We start from the raw sequence: 22,907 nt of genomic DNA, 5'->3' as shown, positions 1-22,907 counted from the left end.
TGAAAGGCTTAGCAAGACACTGATTAACTTGACTTGTTTTGTCACATGGGTTCTTGCTCACAAAAATCGAGCATGTTTATGAAAAGACTAGATTCAGGCTTATTTTTTCTTAACTTCTTACTGAACTGTAACTTAAGGGGAGTTAAGCATCTGATCACTTCATAGTTAAGATACAGAAATGATGACTCACTACTGTGAGAACTTGCTGGGCATTTGCTAGGTGGTATTTTTTTGTTCTCTGTTCCAGTATCCCAAAATACGGAGTGACATTGTGTGTTTGGAGGTGCCCCATGGTTGGCACCGTGTCAAGCTGCAGTGCAGATGCCCTGTAGCTGTTGAGCAGGGATGGCTGCTGGCCCATTTCCCATGGCACTAATTGCTTCTGGCATGCCTGAACTGTGCCCTGCTGCTCTGCTGGGATCCAATGGCTGTCCTTTGTTTCCTGTCCTGTACTGGCCTGCAGTCCTTCTCCCAAGTCACATTCCTGTGTCAAACTCTCGTGCAGCGCAGCCTGATTTCTCATGCTAAGAAAATCATTATTTTCAGATGGAGGAGAACATCTAGAATTGAATTTAAAGTCTGACCCTGAGCTCTCTGAAAGACATAGTTACACATGCCTATCAAATGCTCTTCTGAAGGAGCTTTGACTTATGCTGCACTCTCTCTCTATTTAGATCTAAGCATTCCTGTATTTGCAAAACCTGAAAACCCTTCTGAATGGCCTGCTTCAAAGGAAGAGCCCATGTCTGTGCTCTTTTCATTGCTGTAGACTTTCTATCTGTCCTGCCTCAGTTTAGGCATGGCTGTGGATCCTGGAGCATGTTAGAGCAGCCTGGACAGGAATGAACTTTGGTTTGAAAGTTCAAATGTCCCACATTAGTGTGTGGAAAGATGGACAGGCAGATACCTGCACTCCCTGTTATTTCACTATTGTTTTGCCTAATTATCTTCCTGCTCCATGTGCTTGACAGCCTAATCTCTTCTCCAGTGCCCAGCTCTGGTACAGTTTCATCCCCGTAATTCCCTGGTAGGGTGTGGAATCATAAGATAAACCCTAAGACTGGGTGTGTGCAGGGGTCCTGGCAGAGGGTACTGGAGAGCATCACTACAGGTCCTCACAGGGTTTCTGCCCAAGAGTTGCCAGTAATGGATAACCACCAAGCAGAGTAGTCTGGGTTGATGGGTGTTGTGTCAGGGAGCTTCCTTTTTGCCCAGGCCAGCAAGACTACGCTTCTGTTTTTGGAAAGGCCTGGTGTAAGTGATCACTCTCTCTTTCACTAATCGTACCAGTGGATTTATAAAAGTTTTCCACATAATACTTTGTCCTTTGAAATCTGGAGGCAAGACCCAGCAAAGTTTCTTCAGGCTACCTTCTCTTTCAAATCCTGAGCAGGGGTTTCCTTTCAGCATTCTCAATCCATATGTCCCAAATTTCCTGCAAACTGCTGCTGCTGTGAATGGTACTTCTGCATTACCTTCCTGTAGTGTTGATTCCTTGTTTTCCCAGTAGCATTTCAGCTTTTAATTCAAGGAGGACACCCTTACATGAAGTGCGTAATGTAATAGAAAGTGTTGTCCATGTTGCTTCAACTGCCTTGCTGCTTTTGGTTTAGCTGGGTCATGACTGTTGCATTGCTTCTAAAGTGTGGCCAAAGTAAATGACTGGGGTTTTTTTTGTTGTTTTTTCTTCAGTCGTGAACTTTAAAAATTGTTCTTCCTGCAGCACATGAACAATAATATTATTTTGTATTGCTTTATTCAACTGCTGCATTGAAAGGATGACATTGGTTTTGGTTTTAATTCCTTTGGTGTATGTTTCTTAAGACGCCTGTTACATGGAAGAAGAGCTAAGGACATTTCTTGGAGGAGTAGCATTTCCAGGTATTTAAAATAGTTTGTTCTCTGTTGCATATGGCTATACATCTGACAGAAAGCTTGTGAATGATGGTGGGCCAGTTAGAATCCCAGCATTGAAAATATTGCAGACAAAATAAAATACCAAACTGTCTCACTCCTGTGCCTCCCCCAACTTCTCTGTTACACTCAGCCGATGCTGGAGCTTCTCCTCTGCCCGAGGAAGTGAAAGAGCACTGACATGGGACACATTGCCTTTCCAAGCACCAGGTCCCAGTGTTCCCCTGGAGCTCCTCCGTGCCAGGCTAAAGGACACACGTCCCCCCGGCAGTGCAAGGCAGCGGCTGCTGCGCTCGTCATGTTGCGTGTACTGAGCAGAGGCCAACTGGAATAAAGTGTGTTTGCAGACTGGCTGGCCTTGCAGTGCAGGGGGCTGGGTCACATGTTCACATGTTACTGACAGAGAGAGACAAATTGGAAAATGTTCTTAGAAAGGGGAGGAAGGGTAGTGAATGAGGGCAGCAGGGGAATGACACTGAGGAGAAGCTGGGAGAGGTGGGAAAGGGTCACTGTATTGGACGGTGTGGGCAACAAACATTAGGGGAGGTGTAGGAGGTGCCAGTGGGTGTGGGCCAATCCACTGTCCTTAGGCATTGTCCAGGTACCATGTCCTTCCAGTACTGTAGGAATTTTGATTCTGTGACACCTCACAGCAACAGAAAAGAGATGCCTATTTTCGTTCCCATGTCACAATGCTGAAATTCTGGCACCCTTCTTATCAGTAGGTTTAATTCCATAGCTTGGACTTTGTTCTCAGCACCAATATTCAGCACAGGATAACCTCACTGAAATACAGATGTGAGAGCAGGACCAAAAAGGATCCCAAAGCCTCTCCTCGCTCAAAGGCTAGCACAGCAGGCATCTAATTGTACATTGATATGGCAAACTCTATATGTGATTGGAGAGAGTAGGACCTTGGTGAGTGCTTCAGCTGGAAGCAGAAAACTGACATAAAGAATTTCTAAGCTAATTCAAAAAATGATCCATAAAGTTCCGATAGTGATAACTTACATCCCATCCTAAATATGCAAATTACTCAGAGGATGTATTGATGGACTATTCTTTAGGACACCAGCTTAATTAAATAGGATGCTCTTTGCAGCCCTTTTTGTGCAAAGGGCAGAGCTTTCTATTCATCTAGCCAAACATTTCTGTATAATGGAACTGTATTCCATTTCAAAGCAAAACTTGGGGTTATTTTGTGTTTTTTTTTTTTCTCTTAGGGGAATTCCAGGCTTTTTTTAACCAAAAAGAGAAATTTACTAAGGTGTGTTGGGTAATAGTTTGGTTTCACTCTTGGGAAGAGGAGTGAAGGGTTTTAAATGTTATTTTCCATGTGATTCTGTAATTAAATTGATTTAACACTATGTAGAGCTTGATATAGTCCATTTGGAGAAAATTCAAAAGTAGGTGTAGGATGGAGTTTTAAATTAATTGTTTGTTGTATATTTGCCTTGATCTTTTCTTACTTCCTCCTTTTTTTTTTTTTTTCCTTTTAATCACTTTTATAGGCTCTTAGCTGTTTTCATAATTCACATTGTGGAATTGGCTGAAGTGTTTATTAGTGTTTAATGATATAAATGTTTTAACTCATCTCTTTTCTGGGTGATTTAGGGCTGAATTAGCTATGTCAGAGAGGAAATGTCTGTTGGATGCTCTGTGATTCTGTCTTTCAAGTCCAGGACTTCATGGCACATACAAATCCAGAACATATGTGGAAGGAGCTCTGGGCATTTGGGTTAAACTCAGGTATTGGAAAAGTTGCTCCACTTGTCTAGGCTTAGTTTTGACCTCTCCGAAATGAAGATGATGATAGCATTCCAAGTAAAAGGTTTTTTTTCCAGTATTCATTTGGAAAGTGACCTTTACACTTCTGAGTCTCCCCTGTGAGTGGGTGCACTCCTTGCCCAGCAGCAGCCAGGCGTTGTGGTGACGGCAGCCCAAGGAGCTGTGTGGGACAGGAAAAAGCAGTTTGGAACTTTACCAGTCCCTTCTACACAGACCACTATGAGCAGGCATTCTCTTGTAAAAGGAGAATATCAGGTAACATGCTGAACTGAAACACAGCCTGTGCTAGACATATTGGGATGAGATAACTCTATCCTATTTGTTCATATTCCCCCCCTCATCTAAGGGGAAGAGGATTCTTTTTGAAAAATATTGTGAGATCTCAAAGTGAAAGGTGTGAGAGGGTATTATTTGTCTTGTGGTGTTTGCTGGAAAAAAAAAATTGAATGCAAGAACAAATGGAATGAGAGGAAATGTGAAAACAATGGGAAGAGAAAAACTGCTTTTAGCCTTACAGAGTAGTCATTGATTCATGAAAGCACAAGGATAATTCCTCATTGTACAGTTTTTGGACCACAGCTGGAATATTCACTTTGAGTTAAAGACCAGAAAAATGTTAATGAACTGACAGAAGCCAAAGAAAAGTCAGTAAAAAAACCCAGCAGTCAGAGCACTAGACAAATACCTGTTAGGAAAAGGGAGGGAAAAGTAGTGAAATGGTGGAATGGAGCATGAGCAAGGAAGACACATAGGTGTCAGAATTGAAAAGAAAGATAAACTCAGAGAAAAATCAATTGCTTTTGTAGCTCAAGTTCAGAAAGACAAATTCTGGGGCAAAAATAGAGTTGTAAGTTTGGGGGATTTTCCCTAAAAAGATTTTTTTGAAAATCTTTTGTTTTGATTTTTATCTGATTTATTCTAAAGAATGATCTAGATTATGTGGAAAAACAAATTCTTTCTAAAAATGCTAAACAATGCATTTGAATATGCTATACAGACGAAAGGTTTTTCAGTATCTTTCAGGCCTTCAGGTTTCATGTGGCACAATGACCTGAATACTGTGTGTAATCATGGTCTTGGAATGTTGCTAATTTTGAGGACAGCTCTCTTTTTTTATGCATTTGTATTCTGCAAAGAAAACCCAACTCACAATTATATATTTAAAAAAAAAAGCTTTTCCTAGGTGTAATATTTGCCTTTTTATGAGATTATTATATATTCTGACTTTCAAAATTAAATTCTTGATGAAAGAAATGATGTATAGGATCTTGCATGGAAAAAATGTGGTAAAAATAATAATATTTTGCATTTGTGCAAAAAGATTAGAGTAATTTGAAAGCAGGTCTATGCCAGTGCTTAGATGTATAACTCACTTCAGAGAGAAATAATGAGGAAGGGACTTAGGGTCAGATGGCCTCAGTGAAAAAAACTGAAGCTTTTTGCTTTACTGAAGCCCTCTAAATAAAGACTTTTTTCTGGTTCTGGAAATGGGGACTGGGTCAATGCTGTGCTTGTGAATTGCATAAACATTAATCTTTATTTCCTAAACTTACCTGTCTTGGATTCCATTGAAGAAACTAGAACGATGCTTGCTCGAAACAGCTCAAGTGTTCCTTTGCTACTGAGCCCAGTTTGATATTATGCAACTCTCTGTGAATATTAACTGGTGCAACCCTGCAGGTGCTCCCTTTTGGGAGGGCTCTGAGGTTGCTGGGGATGCACACAGCTCTTGCGTGCTGTATTTGGCAGAGCTTGGGTCCATCCCCCCGTGTCCTGTCAAGAGCAACTGGTCTGTTTGCTCCTGTTTCTCCAGGGCCATGGAAGCTGGGTAACCTCTCCACTTGAAATGCAAAGGGATGGGGAATCTCCAGTAGTAAGCACAAAGGGGTTGTTAGAGCCCTGTGCTGCCTTTTTCCTTGCTTCCATTCAAAGGTCTTGCTCACCGAGTAGGAAAGACTACAGGGTGTGGGAGGGGAAAACAATAGTTACAGGCACTTTTCTTTTCCTGACTCTATTGCTGAAAGCATGGGAAGTGGAGACACACTACAGGGTTGTGCAACAGGGGTTTTTAAAGCAGAGCACCAAAATTCACTCACAAGACCTCAAAGGAATTGTGAACAACCCATAAGCATGCAGCTAGGAATGGCAGTCCTATGACTGATACTTTGACAATCGGCCATTCTGTTTTGTTGTTTAGTACTCTCCATTATTTTTATGCATATAGGTGTTATTGTGACACAGTGTTTAAGCTGCGCTGTAGCTGTGTGCTGGATGCTACCATATTGAGGTAATGAGAATTATTAATCCTCTTGAAGTCCTAGTAACCTGCTTGCCATATATGCTCAAAATGTTTCATATCCATGCATAGATTAGTTTGGAATTAGTCTTGTGCATGAATTCAGTTGTTACTTAGTTGCTCACACATAATCCTTTTAATTTCCCCAGTATATTATCATTCATTGTCTTCCAGTGCAAACTTCTCTTGATTTTCATGCCTTTTCCCCAGTGGTTCACTGGAATGTTTCCTGTCTTGGCTTGGCCAAGGGCATTTCTGAGGTGTGGACCCTTGATACAAAGCTAGGCTGAGCGAAACAGTTTGAAAGAGTTACTAGCTAGCTAAAGAAAGGGAGAGATGGCCATGGATTGAACTAGATCTTTGTCCTGGTTTAGGGCAAATTTGGGAGAGAATCCCCAAAAAGGGGCCCTCCAGAAAACAAACCCACACAGCCCCTCCCCCCACAACCGGTTCGGGAAGAATTCCTCGGAGAGAAGTGGAAAGAACCTGTTTATTTGACAAGCACAGCATCCCCAACACACAAAATGAACAATACTGGATGACACAGCTCTTTCACTGCTCTGAAAAAGATGACACATTCAGAAAGTCACTCCTGGGGCTGGTCGCTGTTATCAGTCCCTCTGGCGCTGGGGCAGCTGCTGCAGCCACAAAATGCAAACTCTCTCTCGGTGTTTCCCAGGTCCCAGCCCGGAGCAGGTCAGTAGGTCCAAACAGGAGAGGGGAAACAGTCCAGGAAGGAATTTGGACTGTTTAGCTAAATTAACTAATGAGAAGTGGGAAAAGAGCAAGAGCAAGCAAAAGCAAAGCAGAGCGAAGCAGAAGCAAGAGCAGAGTGAAAAGCAGGGCAAAAAGCAAAAAGGCAGCACTATGTACTGGTGCTATCTGTATGTGCCACCGAGTGGCTGATAAGAGGCCCAAAACAAAACTTTCATTCTGCCACTCTTAAAGGCACAGAACATAATATCCAGCATAAATTACACACACACGAATGGGGATAACAGCATTCCTAACGTCACCCTAGGACAATCTTAAATTTGAGGTTACTTCAGACTGGTTCCTACCCTGCATTTCACAGTTGTGTCCAACAGTAGAAGAAAAGAAGTGACATGACTGCCTGCAATCCTGAGCTCTGAAACTGTTGATTAGGTGGCACTGATGATTTGTACTGGGGTAAGAGCCAGCTGGCCGTGTGGATGTGGCTTTAGATTGCTTTCTAATAAATAACACTTAATATAGCTCAGCTTGATATGAATAGGAAGTGCCAGGCAGAGGAACTGTCACTCCAGATCAGGAGTCGGAAGATGAAATTAAGGGCTGACACAGATGCATATATTTCAGTGCCTTCATATTTGGCATACCTGCCCAGGCAAATGATCTAATAACAGCTCCCGTCACACAGCTTGGATCCACAGGAAAAGAGCTAGTGTTGTCATGAGTAACATATAGAAGACATAGGTGAATGTCTAGCTAAAAATAATTTTTCCATGCATTTCATAGATTGGTGTAGGTTGGCTTTAGTCATGCTTTTTACTGCTTGCAACAGCTCTGTCCACACCTCCTCGGGGACTGCCACAAGCTCCTTACCTCATCTTTTGATTGGCAAACTTGCCTCCCTTTTGCCTCTTGTGAATTGTGAGCCATGAGAAGAGCCTTGCCTTTGAATGAGCCCACACAGAGATGATGGCTTCGAGACTGTTTTTTATTGGGATAAGTCCACAATACAGGACTTCTCATATTTCTAAACACTAAGAACGTAACTGCTTTGGGCGAATCTGCGTTCTGTTATGGTTAGACCAGGCAGATCACTCTGATTTTAATTGCTCTTGAGGGTAATAAAGCTATACATAGAGACCTATATGCAAGAGAGGGTCACAAGTAATAATTTGGTGTCTTCTATCCAATCAAGTTTTGTTCGGTATCATTTGTTCAGATTTGGGATCTTTCTTTTTTTTTCCATTGACCATTTATTAACTGGTGGCACAGAAACATTCAATGTCCTTTGTTGTAATTGTTGGCCCATTTCTGCATAAAATTTTTCTGAGTCACATCCCAAACCATACAGACTCCTTTCATTGCCATGACAACAGCAAGGCATTCCAATGTTAGCAAAGTCTGCTGGAAAAAGAGAAGTCAGTAAAATCAAAACACAGTTAATTGAGGTATTTAATATATAAATTCCCATTTTCTGTAATGATCCAAAATTATTCTGCATTGTGGAAAATTGAGAATAAGCCCTAGATAAATAGCATAGCATCATGCTGGATGTTGGGTCTTGTCCTAGGCACTGCATTATAAAAGAAGATCTTACAAAAATAGTGAGAGTGGAATTGCTCATAGCTCTGGTGAAATGTTTGGATCATAAGAGGATGAAGAGTTAAATATGGTTACTAAAAAAGTAAAGGATAATTATTAACAGTGAGAAAAATGTTTGATGTTAAATTATGCTTTATTCTGTCATTATACCTTTCTTTTCATTGCTTAATATTAAAAGTACATTTGATGGGATTATGTAACAGTACATTTTAAACTAATAAATAATGCAGTAACTCATGCAAAGTAATAGGGAATCATTGATGTAAAACAGGTCTTGTAGAGCTAAATGCTGGAAGAAATCTGCCTTAGTCCAAGTGAAGCTGGGAAGGAGGAAAACTGTGGGTGGGACTTGAGAGGTCTGCATCATGAAGGATTATTTCTGTTTTAAAGAAGAGGTGAGAGCACAGAGACAACAGAGGTACTATCTACAGCCTCCTTTCTCTTGAAACCTCCATGATCAATCATATGGGCTTTCTCTTGGCCTCCCTCTATGCTTTGAAGGTAAGATGGAAACTATTTTGGAAATAAAAATGGAGCATGAATGTCCTGCAGTCAGGGACATTAGGGGCTGAACTCTTGAGATTTGTAGTTTTGAATACTTCTGCTTATGCTTGCTGTGAAGGAGAGAGAAAAGGATGAATGATGTTGCCTACTGAAAAGCTGTGATTCAGGTATTCCTGGCCTATGTCTAGGAGTGTCCCATAAAACTCTTCTCAACATTTTGTTACATTCACCCTGTTAATATATAGCTGCAGGTGGCTGGAGGGCTCATCTTTCTTCTGGTATGTCCTCAGGGTACCCAAATGAGTTTCAGGAGGCTCTGCAATTTCCAAAGGATGCAAGTGCTATGTTTTCATTTAATGATAATTGACTCTCAGATAAGGTGGCTGAGTTGTGGTGACAGCCATTGGTAGCGTCAGAGCAAATGTAGACTTGTTCCCCTTCTTTATGTCCTTATTTTCACACCTACTGGAGCTCCTGTAGGCTAGAATGCTGTTTGCTTTGTTTGGGTTCTCAGTAATTCTCACAATACTTGCCTGCTTAGTACAGAGTGATGGACTAGACCTCCTCATCCTGCATCACTTGCCATGCTAGGTTTTCCAGTTTGGAAGCTCCTGAGTCCAGCTGGCTGTAGATGCAGACAGTAGCTCAGGCACTGGGGGTCTAGCTCTGAAGGAGAAACTGTGGAAGTCACTTGACTTATCAAAGATTGTAGTTAATATTAAATATTAACAGTTTCTATCTAATAAACAAGCTTCATGTGAGAGTTCACAAAGATGCTATTCATAGCAATAGATATTCATAGCATTGCAACAGCAATGGTCCTCCAGTGTAACTTCAGTTCTGAGATCAGTGAGCCTCTGGAACAGCCCCTGCACCTGCATCCAGCCCTACCACCAGCATCCAGGCAAATGGCAAGGAGAGAGCCCTTGACTCTCAGTACTGCAGAGTGATTGATGGGCTGGGTAAATGTAAAATAATGAAGCCACAGGGGCTAGCTTCTTAGCCGGACATCTGGTTCCCCGTAGGGTAAGCGCCCCAGGCAAGCAGTCTCAAGGCCGGATACCTCAGCCCTCTGGAGGCTGGGGTGCCCTAGGCCAGACTGCGGCACAGCCGTGGCCCCTAGCAAGCTTAGTGATTGTCAGCTCTCAGCGAAATCAGCTCTTTTATGATTTCAGCTCTTAGCTTGCTCGTAGGGGCTGTGGCTGGCCGTGGCTTCTGGAAGGCAGATGAAGGATGAGAGAGGGAAGGCGGCTTCAGAAAATTCCACGATGGTTTATTCTGAGGGTCTTGCAAAGTGTCTAAAAGCAGCTCTTCCAAAGAATGGGCCAAGACAGCCTCTTTTATAGGGTTAGGGAGGATTGAAAACTGACCAATAGTAAGGGTTAGGGAAACTAGCCTATGGGGTCACAGAGAGATAAGCAGGCCTGGAGGACCAGAGTGAGGACTCCTGGTTCAATTCCTATGACTCAGCAAATACCTCTCTCTAAACATCCCTCCACGGAGCCGTAGCCGGCCCTGCATCTGCTACAGGTAAAGACTTGACAAACAAAACAGAAATCCTTGAGGTTTTGTGAACTTAATAGTTAAGTGTACGTAACTTAAAAGCATTAGACATTTGTGAACCTTAGAAATTCCTTGAGAATTATACAATGTTTGGCTGCAGGTGGAGCCTCCAAGCCATAAAAGCTGCAGTTAATGATAAGGTTTTGTCTTCATGTTGTGATTAATGTGTGTGGGCGAGGGCCATGTGAACATGGAGAAGAGCACATCCTGCTGAGTGTGTGTTTATTCTTCTTTCTCTTCTGTGGAATGGCAGATCTGCTGGACATGTCTGCACTGAGTGTGTTTTCATGTATCTGTTGATTTTTTAAAGTTTGTTTCTTATACAGCATCCTTTAGCTGTCATATTTGAAATACTTAAGGAATGCTTTAAAATGTTTTTATAGTTTACCCCTATTTTGATGGTATTTGTTAGCATAGGTGGTCTCATCAACAAAGAAGGTGCTCATTCACAGCAGAGTTTGACTATGATTTTAGATAAAAGATTAGCTGGTGTAGTTGGAGGTACAAAACAAAACAAATCTTACAACTTATTGAGCAAAAATGGGTTGTCTTGACCATTATCCTCTGAGTTGATATTACATGGGTAAATTGCTAACAAAGACTTTTTTCTTAAGTCTGTGATTTTTAGCTTGGTTGGGTCAGACTTTTCAAAGCAAGGCATTTGAGTTTTATTCTGATGCAAAACGTTGTGCATCCCTGAGTTGCCTTTTAGGGGGGAGAATGAAAAGCCATCAATACCTGGGATGTGTCTCTAAAGTGGTCAGTGACATTTAGTCCAATTTTGGTTGGAACTTGTGTCATGAAATGCAACAGTCCCTCCAGGGAGCTGAGCTCTACCATTAGGGACCTCCCTAACACTTCATAACTCAGAATAAAGCATTAAGGCTAATGAGGAGAGATCCAGGAAACGTAGGCTATAGGACAAGAACATAAAGATGGGATCGCTGATCCACTGGCACCGTGTCTGATCCAGCCATCAGCCCATGCCTTAGGAAGGAAAGGCAGGAGCAAGCACAGAGGAAAGTGTCTCCAAATATTGTAGGGCTTTCTGTGGGCAGGGGCATTTTTCAACCAGAGGATGGATTTTTTTCTTTCCTGTATTTTTCCAGTCTCTTTTTGAGTCCAGGTAAACTTCTACTACATATTGTCCTGAATCAAGGTGTTCTACAGCTTAATTATATGTGAATGAAGAAATAGTAATTCTTTTCCTTTTTCTGAATTTGTCATCTACTAGTTCCTCTTGTTACCTTCTAGCTCTTCCACTGGAAGAGCATAAACAATTATTCCCTGTTCATCTATTTCACATCATTAATTTATGTAAGCTTCCATTGTATTCCTGACTTAGGCTGATGTACTCAAATATATGCAGTCCCTTCTTGCAGTTTTCCTCTTGCTTCTTGTATGTTTTCCCATTCACTTAGTCGATGAATGTCTACTGATTCAGGCATGACATCCCTAATATTGTATGGACTTTGCCAGTTCATGTGGGTATAACTGAGATTTCTCACTCTGTTGCTGCTGTGGCCTCCCTCATCTTGGTGTACTGTTGTTGCTGCCACCGTCTAAGCCTGTGACGATGTTCACTGCATCCTTTATCCTTCTTCAGACTTGGAATTTCATTCCTCAGTGACGGTTTTACTATTTGCTGTAATGTTGTTCATTGTGTTTAAGCGAACACTTTAATATACTCCTGCTTGTCCTCTAATGTGATTCGTTCTGCCTTTTCTGCACTTTTTGTCCCTGCATGCGGCATCCATTTCTCTTCACTTAATGTCCAATACGTCAATTCCATCGGGATCCCGGCCTAAATTACGTGCTTCGTTTCTCTGACCTGTTTCTTTGGTCGTTTTTATGCAAAAGCATTGGTCTGCTCTTCCTCACGCTTGCAGAAGACCAGTAAACCGCACTGTCTGGGCACTCTCTTCATTCCCAGTGCTTCCCCGCCGCCGGTCCCGCCGCCGGTCCCGCCGCCGCTCCGACCTCGGCGGCGAGCCGCGCGTGCCCACGCACGGGGCACGCGCGGGCGGAGGCGGGGAGCGGCCGGCGCTCTCGCGAGAACCACGCGGTAGCCCCGCGAGATCGGCGGCTCCCCGCCCGCGTCATGTTTTCCCTGTGACAATCTGGGCCGGGAGGACGCGGTTCCCGGCGGGATCTCCGTGGTCGGCTCTCCGCGCCCCGCCGGTCCCGCGGGGCTTCCGGGCCGAGCGCCGCTGCCTCCCCCCGCCGCTGCCTGGTGAGCGCGCGGCCGCGTGGGGCTGAGGAGCGCGGGCAGGGGAGGGAGGCCTGGGCGAGCCCAGGGCCGGGATGGCTCTCCCCGCGCCCTCCCCGCCCGACGACACCGCGGGGCCGCAGCTACAGCCGCGGGCGTCCAGGAGCGGGGGAAGGTGCAGGCGGCCGTGAGGAAAAGGGGAGGCAGGTGGGGCCGGTCGGGTGTCACTGCCCTGTTGCTGAGGGAGGAAGAAGGAAGGGCGTCCTCCGGCAGCTCTTCTCCCTTCGTGGGGGCTTTTTGGGCCCTTTCAAAGCGGCATAAACTGTGCGAATTCTGCATTGTACTTCGGCTGAGGTCCTCGCAGCTCGTGCTTTTTCCCCATGAACCTCATGGATGCTGTTGTAGTGTGGCCGTGCATTTTCCTCTAAATGGTGGATGCCTCTCTGGCTACGTGCATCCCAGGTGGACCCGGCAGGTGTCACAAAATTCAGTCTGAAATTTGTCATGTTTGCCTTCATCAACTGTGTGCATGACTGTAGGTAGGTGTTCCTTCTATCTCCAGACCTGTCATTTGAATTGCACCGTCTTCCCACGGCATGTTTGTTGGTTCTTGCTTGCAATACTGAAACATTATATATATGCTTTTACTTAGAGATGATTTATTTTGTATGTCAGAGTGAAGTCCTAGTAGGTGTTTTGTTGTTTTGTTTTGGTTTTGGTTTATTTTTTTAACTGCATATGGTTAATTTCATTGAGATGTTGCTGTACACAAGCTGCTTTTCATGTTTTTTAAAGGGCAGAATCCTATTGTTATGCCCTCTCCCTTTCACGGTATATAAGAGAGGTTTAGTGCAGTTGAAACATTTTATTTTCTGGTGCCACGTACTTAAGCTGATTGTTTCCCCGTGAGTGGTGTAATTTCTTGTAGCTTGAACCGTGTGCTGAGTGGTGTAATTTCTTGTAGCTGGAACCGTGTGCTCTATATACATGTAAACATATCCTGCATGTGTCTGTATATGTATATGTGTATGTTGTCTTATGAGGTTGATTAGATTTGTAGTTCAGCGGAGTGTTCTATGCTGGTATTTCTTAATAAAACCTCAGTTTACATGTGCTGAATTTAATGCTCCTTGTTAGAGACCCCATGTATACCATGTCTGCTCCATTGGGATGTGGGACTGTGGAGGACTTTGATCTCAGGGTTAATTCTCACATAGTTTTGGGGGAAATTATAATAGGTATTTAATCTGGAAAGGTAGGCTGTGTACCTGGTCAGTCTGCTACTATTTTCCCATTCTGAGAGGAATCTGTTTTTTTGCGTGGAAGATTAAAAGCTGTACAGCGTTGTGCTACAGGACAGAATGGCAATTGCCAGTCTCCTGTAGCCTTGCATCTATGAGGAATTTGTTAGGTGGCTCTATCTCAGTGGTTTTGTTTTAAAATGAAACATCTTAAAGCTTTTTGTCTCTGAATGCAAACCTGTAGTGAGGTTTTCCTCGCTGCTCCTGTGTTCTTATTTAACTGTATCATGTATGTTTTGCTCTTTGAACATTAAAACTAAATGAGTTTAAGGGGTTGGAAGTGTGTAAGTTGAAGGGGAAGTGGGGGGTCTTGAAATTTTTTTTGGAAACTGTGTAAATGAGGTGTTTATCTAATTGTTAATTAAGCATAGGGATGTCAAGTCTTTGACTTATTTTTGCCAAGAGACTGCTTGGCATAGTAAGAATATAACACAGTATTTTTTATTCATTTAATCTGTGAATTGAAAAATAGTTTAACAGTGAAAACTTGTTCTGCTGTTTCAGAACTGTATTAAATAGATAGTAGTTGATTAAAGATCTTTGTTGGGTTTTGCCTTTAGTTTACCAATCTGAGGTAGCCATAAAGTTTATTTTTCAAAGAAAACAGTAGTAGAGGGGTGCTCTGCAGAAGCATATTAATATTTTAAATTATTAATAATATTAATATTTTAAATTATCGGTACTGACAGGAGTAGGACCATTTTAAGGATGGGGAAAGCTACATATTAAATTAGCAGTAATATTTGTGTTTGAGTAGTAAAATTATGTATGTTTAAGACGTTAAGACACATGTATTCCAATTTTTCTTTCTGTTTTTAGTTTCTGTTATTATTCTTGTAATATTCATTGGTAGAGATGTGCTCATTCCCATTTTAAAAATAAGTAATGGAGACAGAAATTATGTATATTTTAGGTTGGCTGGTGGAGCAGGCATTTGGTTTCTGGTCATAGGTTGTTAGGAAGTCATTAGCCTTTCACAGCACTGGCCTTAGATCCTGTACAGGTACTTAATCTTCCTCTGTTCATGTAACTTGAGATATTTTTTATCTTGCACTGGTGTGTTTTAGTTAAAAGTAGGATGCAATTCTCTGTGGCTGTCTTTGACTTCCTGCTGTCAAAGTTGTGGTAGTGAACGGTGAGTACCGTCCTGGTTGGGATTGCTCTGATTGGCTCTCAGAAGTACTCAAACTCTGAAATTGCTGCCACGGTTTCTTTTTGTCTGTCTCCCTTGCACTGACTGACAGTCGAGTGGAACATTCAAATCTAGTAGGTGTTAGCTCTTTAAAAACATCTGAAGTAGCCCTCAGAAATTGAAGCTCTGCTGTCACAGGGCTGCTTGAAATGAGTGCCAGCGTGCTGCAGGTGCTTGCTGTGCATTAGAGTCATTCAGAGTAACCCTTGTAACTTCCTAAAATGAAAGAAAGAAAACAAAGCCAGTCTGGAGCCCAGTGGCTACAGGATTTGCCCATCAACAGCAAGTGTCACTGTGACCTTGGAACTGGCCAGGTATATTCCCTGGCCTGTTGTGATTGACCTGATGTCACGAAGCTATTTGGGAGAATGTTCAGGTGGCTCAAGCAATCATCTTCTCTGCTGGAAGTTGGAATTAATGTGCTGCTTAAAGAAGAGCCTGCAGTTTGAGTCCCCCTTACTAGTAACGATTTTTTCTTTTGCTGTCGGGACTAGATAATACTGAAAATTCGTTCTCAAAACATTTCCTTACAAATGTGTGAATTTACGCAACAGAAGTTTCTTTTTCAAGTAGTTATAATAGGAGTTCTCTGAGTCAAGAAATGCAAATGTTAACAGGAAGTGTTAACACAAAGGGGCATCCAAAACTTAGCTGGGCAACCAGCTCCAGTGTCTCACCACCCTCATTGAGATGTTTCGTCTTTATATCCAATGTAAAGCTACTCATATTCAATTTGAAACCATTTCCTGTTTTCCTGTCACCACAGGCCCTGATAGCAGGTATCTCTCCATTGCTCTTATATGCCCCCTTTATATATAGATGTATATATAGATCGATCCATCTATCTAAAGGCTGCAGTCCACCTTTCTGCTTACATACAGCTAACCTGAAAGTTGAAAGTGTTTGAATTTTGACTGTCGGTATATATTGCACTCTCCTGTCTGTTGCTGAATTTTCAAGTAATGATTTCTAGTAAATACATCTTTAAAACTTCTGTAGTTTTTGCAAGTAAGTGTCTGTTCCTATGTGTTGTGGTTGTTGAAAATATTGTTACTACACTACACAGTAGAAATACAAGTGATTGTATCTTCTGGGGAGAGTGGTAGTGCTAAAACCTCACCATAGTTTTCGTCCCTTTTCCAGTGCAAGATCAGGCACCTTTCTTTGCTCCAATTGTTGCAATGTTTTGATGCATGGGGAATTTCTGCTTCTCACCTCTTCTTTACTAACTGCTTTTGATGATTGTGTGTGTGGAGTGCCTTGCATTCTCAGCTTTTGTTTTGATAACCTTAAAGCATCTGAAGAAGTAATGGATTAAATTGATTTTTCTAAGTTTATCTGCTGAACAATAATGATAATTTTTATTTATTCTCTGCTTGGGTAGATTTTGTACAGCCCCCAGGAGTTTACATTGAGAAGCCATGATTAGGTTTTTGAATCACTTTTTAAACCCTAAAGCCAAAAGGGCATATAGCTTTAATTTAATTTTAACTTAAAAATAACTTTGTTTTCCTTTAGTCTCTCCAAAAATATTTTTTGAGTAACCTGTTGTGACCAGCTGAAGGCATAGCATTGTATTGGTTTCAATACTATACCTGATAATGAATAAATAAATAAATAATCCCACAGGAACCTAAAATCATGTAGGAAGACTAAAAGTGGAAGAGTATCAAGTAGAACCTTACCATGACTTACTTAACAAATATGAGGTTAGGTGGAATTCATTATTTGGAAAGAAAAGTTGATGGTTGTTTGCATAATTTATCTTATTCTGAATGATAATGTCATTCATTTAGTTTTCATATGCTGAGCAGGAGTCTAATACAAGGAGGAAAGGTACTGGCCCTTGTGCTCAGTGTAGACAGATGTTCACATGAATTAATACTGGTGTGTATTTCACTGTAATGTTTCAGTAGTGAAGGACAAACTGCTATAGCTGCTGTTCTTGCTTGCTTTTTCTGGGTTAGTTCCTTTTGTTCCTTGCTTCCTATTTCAGATTTGTAGGAAACCACAACTTATTTTTTCTCCGCTGTTTTACAGTCCATCTCCTGTTACTAGCCCTGCTGCCTTTTTTATTTTTTTCGCTGCTTCTGAGGACATTTTTTACTTTCAATTCTTTGTGAATTTGTAGTAATTTCTCTGCAGTGCAAGCGCTTTCTAAGTTATCTTTTTCTCTTTTTCTTTCCCGTGACTGTTTTGGATAGATTCCATTCACCTTGCATCTCTCATGACAGTGTGTCCAGATTACATGGAGAGGCCAAAAAGAACATTTGAAGATTCCTGCCTTGTTTAGTGACCTACAGTACTTTTTGGCACTAGTGAAATACTGAACAGATAACTCTTCTAGCCAACATTATGTCCTGTTGGTTTCAACTGTTATAGTGTCCCCTTGCCATAAGCCATATGAAACGTATTGTGGGTTTTACATTTCTGTACATTTCATATTTTTGGTATGTGACAAGGCAGGATTTTAATTACTTTTATATATTCTTGGTTTCTAAATCACCTTTCAAGTAAAAGGCTGTAAATGTTGTTTTGAGCTCTGATACCTGCTGCTAAATCCTGTATATACAGTCCCTTTTTTAGGTAAAAAGGGAAGCAAATCAGTTCCATTTAGTTGCGCTTTCAGATTGTAAAATTCATATAGGGATTGCAAAAAGAGCTGGCAGCATGTGAAGCAAGATTCTTACTGGGAATTCGTGGCTTCTCTGTAAGAAGTATGAAAGACTGGAATGACAAAAACTTAAGGTAATCTGTCATTTTATGGAATGTCAGGAACTGTTAGGAGTGGAACTTGGCAAAACCAGAGAACAGGCCTTCTGTTGCACAAAATAAAGGTACAGCCATATCTTGAATTTGACATTTAGCTCTGGAGTTGTACAGGTTAGGAATTTGACAGAATATTGAGAAAATAATTTAGTAGTCTTGGATACAGACTAAAGACTTTATTTTACTGGTAAGAATGTTACATGTATTTGAATAAAAAAGTAATGTAAAAGGGTCCTGAGTGCTTATGCTAAGAACTGAAATGTTGAAACTTTGAAGAGATTCCACTTGTATAATGTAATACTGTCATCACAGTGAGGGAGTAAACAGAAACATAATTTATTAGGTTTTCTGTCATATTTTAAGCAAATTAGCTTTTTCAGAGCTGTGATTGGCAATGAACTCAGAACTTCTACTTTATCAAAAATTATCTAAAATAACATCCCAGAATAACTTCTTCAGTAGTCAGTGTCATTTGCAGTGAATGAATTGATTTATATTTTTAATGAGCTTGTAGAATTATCTGATCATTCTGATTGTGAAATCTTTCCTGAGTTTTGTGTGAGCCACAAAATCCTTGATATTTCTGACCCATCACAGAAGTTAATTTCTCACCATTGCAAACAAAGGTTTAACTACTTGTAGCATCATCAAGAGCTGTAGTGTGATCTGGCTGCCATCTGTTTAAGTATTAAATTTTCTACTCCTTTTTAGAAACCACCCAGGTGACGTCAGGCTGAAGGGACCTTGAGCATAGGAGGTGCTCTAAGAGTCCCTCAGGTTGAAAATAATCAATGGAACTGTTGCAGACTCCAGGAAGCTCATTGTCAATGAACACACAGTGAAGAGCTCTGTTTATGTGTGTGGTACAACATCGCAGGTGGGCAGTGGACAGAATTCAGTTTCACAACCAGATCTTCATATTTAATTTTGGTGTTTCCTGCCTGCTATTTGACTGCATAGACAGACTTCTTGTGTTGCAAGCTTTTGTAATTAGGTTCCCATAAAATAAATGTAGTCAGCTTCTGCCAAGGATTGCTGAAATTGCTGATTGCAGAGAGGGAGAGAGTGAATGCTTGTGAGGTTTATTTTTCCTCTGAGAAAACTTTTTATTTTTAGGAAATATAATATTTACAGCTTTATAGGGGCAGTTTTTCAAGAGCTTTGCAGAAAATAATGCTTTCAGCCACTTTTGTAGGATTTGTAAGAGCCTGAGCACCTGGCTTATGTCAGAATAATTGTTTTTGTGCGCGCTTGATTTCTGCTGTAGTCGGGCTAAGTTAAAGAAAAACGTGGTAGCATGTAGCTTTGTCAAATTCCATCCTTGTTATATCTTCAGTGTGTGTGCTAGTGTCACTGATTTAAGAAAGTGGATTTTCTTCATACTAATTGAAGATACTGTATATAATTTTATGCAATTTATATGTTTGAAAATCTCCATGGACTGTGAGTAGTTCTGCCTACCTTATACACTAGGTTAAAATACATTCCCCTCATTTGCTGTGTCCATTTGACAACACTTATTGTAACATGAATTTTGCTTTTTATCCCTGTATTACAGTGTTTACTTCTTTGGACCTTGTACAGGGAGGAAAGCACAAAGCTGTAAAAGAACAATTTAGCAGGAAGATTCAGGTTTGTACAAGCAATCACTGGGAAATCACTGTGCTTCAAGATTTACCTGCATTTCTGAGCTGATTGTTCATATTTTCCTTTTCTCAGCTTGAGCAGCAGTTGCACCTTCTTCCTCCTTATCTGTGGACATTATTATTCCTGCTGGAATACCAGTGATTACCTGCACTTGGCAATGAGGTGGAGCCAATCTGTTGGAGATGATGATGTTTGGGGGGGGGGAAGGGCCCTAAAATCAGCTCCTCCCTTCCACATGTTTCGATGGTTTCTGTGTGCTGATAAGCTGAGTGTGTGTGCTAAGGACTGAAAAAGCAAAACATGTTTTGTGGGGAGACTACTCTTACACTCTCTAATCAAATCAGCTAGATATAATTCTACTTTTTAAGGATCTTTTCTACAACTTTCTTTAAAACAAAACATAAACCCTTCGATTTTTTCTTGTCATGACTTTCATACCTACATGCCTTCCTGCAGGTATTCAGTGTTATCTCTCTTTAATTTGTCTTGAGCCATTTCTGATCTTCCTGATCTCATCAAAAGGAGCTACAGGGTGATGTAGCCTCACTGTACAGCTTCTGCCCAATCTCCACCTTTCTTTAAATTATTCCAACAGTCTTTCTCTTAGATCTACGCACAGCAACTTCTGAGGAGCATTTTAAAATTCTAAGCATTTTTTAAAATCTAAACCCTAGAAGGGAGCTTCCTATTTACTTCTATCAGGATGAATTTGTTGGCTGCATGGAGGTGGTTCTTGGGTGACATTCAAGTATCTCCCATAATTTCTGACCGGACATGGAAAGGGAAGACTATGAAAATTCCTTCAGGGAATTGTGTGTGTTCTGTCCAAGACCTGTCTTTCCTGCTGGACTCAGAAACAGGAACTTTATAACTTTATGGACTTTAACCTTCAACCCCATGCTGAAGTCCTTTGTCAATTATTTTCATTTTCCCCTGTTCACTTGGAATATAGGAGTACTTGGGGCAGTTTCCAAAGTCCTTACTCCTTTGATTGTGTTCACGTTGAGAATTTCCCATATGAATTTCTTTGGCAATGTTTTTTTTCCCCCCCTTGTGAGTTCTTATTTTTGCATTTGAAGGTGATCAAAGCTGTCCCACTTACCTCAAAGTGACAAGACCTAAAAACTTCTTGGTTTCCTGAAGCTGTAGTAAAAATCCGAAAAAAATATTTGTTCTTAGAGGTTTGACAGTCTTCTTGTCTGAGCCAGCCAAGTGGATTTATGAAAAATCTTTAGTGTTTCCTTTGTTCCCTTTCTAGAAAAATCTCTTTCCATAGCTAATTTAGGAGATGTGGTAAGTGGCTGGAAAATCTACTGTTAGTTCTCAGTTCCATTTTACCTTACATATGTCACTTTATATATAAACACCAAAAAAAAAATTATACAGAATTTTCTTGATAATTTCACTTTGATGTTAACTGAAATGCTTTGGAAGAATTATTCCCCTTTGAAAATAAATAATTGTTGCAGAAAGATTACTTGTGTTTCAGGCACATATTCATGAAACACAGATATTTTTAGTATTTAATATAAATACCAAAATATTAATACATACACATATATATATATATATGTATCTGTGCATGTATATATAAAAATATTGAAAGATTTGTGGTGGAATACCTATTTCGTTCTGTCTCCTGGTCAGTTGTACATTAAGGTGTTAGTCATCCATGCAGTCAGTGACTTGGTATTGTATGTATGAAATAAGCAAGCTGGGATTAATGACAACATCAAATTCTTCTTTCTTTTTCTGTGATTAAATTGCTGTTTGGCAGAGGGAAAGAAGGAACAGCATTCATAGTTTATCTCCTCATAATTTATTTCTGTTTCGTGGAAATAACTTGTAGATTAGATGCATCTCCAGTCTCTTACTTTATTCTTGTGTGAGATAGGGGAATAGTTATTTTCCTAAAAAAAGTTGCATTTTTTCCCAGTGAAAGAATTGGCTGTTTGGCCTATTTCATTATTGATATAATCTTAATTTTAATTTTAATATACCCAATTGTCTGATGTATTTAATAATGACTTGCAATAGGCCATTTGCACTTTTAATACATTTAGTTTATTAGTTAGTGTAGGCAAGCTTCCACCAAAGCTTAAAAATTAATATTTTAAGTGACCTGTATAAATAAGCTGGTGGTTTAAGGCTGAATTCATTCCTTTTTAAGAAAAAACAAACTCTTTAATAATGCAACATATTTTAAATTCTTTAACATTATTTGCTAGGCCACTGAAGACTGCATGCTTTCCCTAAAATATGACAACTTTCCTCTTTTTCCTTATTTTTCTCAAGAGGGAAGATCTTAAGTGTATCAGTTATTATTAGCGTACACTCTGTCTTGCTGACAAACATTTGCAGGCTCTTGGTTTTATGTTTATTTTTTCCTTAAGTGCAGCAAACACATCTAATCAAAATCTTCTTAAAAATCATCATCTAACTGAATAGATGAAGGGAAAGAAATGGATAAAAGGGTAATGAAATTTGTCATCAGCTTTCTTTGTCAGTTCTTGGCTGTGTGGAAATGCATGCCAATCACTGAATTATTACGGTTTTGCAATCACTGGCTGCTTGTAAAGTCGATTTCTTTGAATTTGAGATGCATCCTATTACCTCCTATGCTTACTAGTTATTGCAAGGTGTGGAAACTTGATTCTGAGCTTAGAATTCGAGTGGTGGTTTGGCTCTGTGGCGTGGTTTTTTATATGATGGGGAAAACCATGAACAGACCAGAAATAGTACCTGGTTTTGACTTTTGAGCTTGAAGAGACAGAACCAGGGGATACACAGTCAGTCTGCAGTGGGATTCAGCTTTGGAAGTTACAGGTTCACCTTCAGGTGCATTTAAAGCAATGGACTGATAAAAGGGAAAAGAATCTTTGTCTCTGCTGCAGGTAGTTCCCATGTTTCTTATAATATTAAAAGAGACCTCTCTTAAGAAGATTTTCTTCCATAATTTAAATTATCTACTCTCCTCTTAGCTCAGGCAAAAGACTTCCCTGATTATATTCCTTGTGTTTTCACAGGTTTCATTTTAAAATTATTTTCCTCACATTCCCTTTCATCTGATGTAAGAGGAGCAAACAGCAGTTGGTGTCCAGTGCAGTGATGGGTAACAACAGCTCTCCTTGTGCTTGTGCACTTACTCCAGTGGAGGATTTGATGAGGCTGAGCCTTTCCTTGAGTTTTGTTGCAGCACTGGCTGTGGTTCTCAAGGGTGAACCAGCTCTGAAGGCAGACTTGGTTACCTTCACGCGTCTTTCTGTGCGGCTCAAGTTGCTGCCACTGCTGTTCTGAAAGAAAAGTGCTACAGGCCGGATACATAGAACTTGGCTTTCAGGGTTTGATGTATGCATTTCCCCCCCACTGTTCCCTGGAGTGAGCTTTTGAAATAGGTGTTACATTTGGTAA

General features: G+C 40.7%; 1 protein-coding gene across 9 annotated transcripts in view; it reads left to right on the top strand.

Annotated features, from left to right (window-relative positions):
* Positions 1–12,455: 12,455 nt before the first annotated feature.
* Positions 12,456–22,907, top strand: part of HERC1 (HECT and RLD domain containing E3 ubiquitin protein ligase family member 1) — an 88,151-nt gene continuing 77,699 nt past the window's right edge. For 7 of the 9 annotated variants that reach the window (XM_059857844.1, XM_059857847.1, XM_059857846.1 and 4 more), the window contains exon 1: positions 12,456–12,611. The gene's annotated coding sequence lies outside the window, so the exon portion shown is untranslated. Of the gene's footprint in view, positions 12,612–12,765; positions 13,127–19,464; positions 19,482–22,907 lie in introns of those variants that run through there. The other 2 variants (XM_059857842.1, XM_059857843.1) reach the window with 2 other exon arrangements.

The sequence above is a fragment of the Haemorhous mexicanus genome, chromosome 13 (assembly GCF_027477595.1).
Source record: "Haemorhous mexicanus isolate bHaeMex1 chromosome 13, bHaeMex1.pri, whole genome shotgun sequence".
NCBI lineage: Eukaryota > Metazoa > Chordata > Aves > Passeriformes > Fringillidae > Haemorhous > Haemorhous mexicanus.
The sequence above is the reverse complement of the archived record's forward strand: the minus strand, read 5'-3'. Positions and strand labels throughout refer to the sequence as shown.